The sequence below is a fragment of the Argentina silus genome (assembly GCF_951799395.1).
Source record: "Argentina silus genome assembly, chromosome: 18".
NCBI lineage: Eukaryota > Metazoa > Chordata > Actinopteri > Argentiniformes > Argentinidae > Argentina > Argentina silus.
The window spans coordinates 12,759,934-12,760,198 of record NC_139672.1 but is presented as its reverse complement, the minus strand read 5'-3'; positions in this window follow the sequence as shown (position 1 = coordinate 12,760,198).

Below are 265 nucleotides of genomic sequence, written 5' to 3'. Positions count from 1 at the left end.
CCGCCACCATAATAAGACTCTCACAAAATCAATTAAATCAATCCAGTGGAAAGGAAAATGAGAGGAGATCCATCAAGTACATAAAGAGAGTTTTATTCTACTATTAATCAATCAATCAATCCAGTAATCAGTTATGGAGTTAGAGATAAGTTCTCACCAAAACAGTAGTGCTGGTTTGGTGGTTAGCCCTTCATCGTGGATTCTGGTATTAGCTAGTGTTGCAATAAACAAGATAATACTGAGAAACAGAGTGTTGACAGATGTT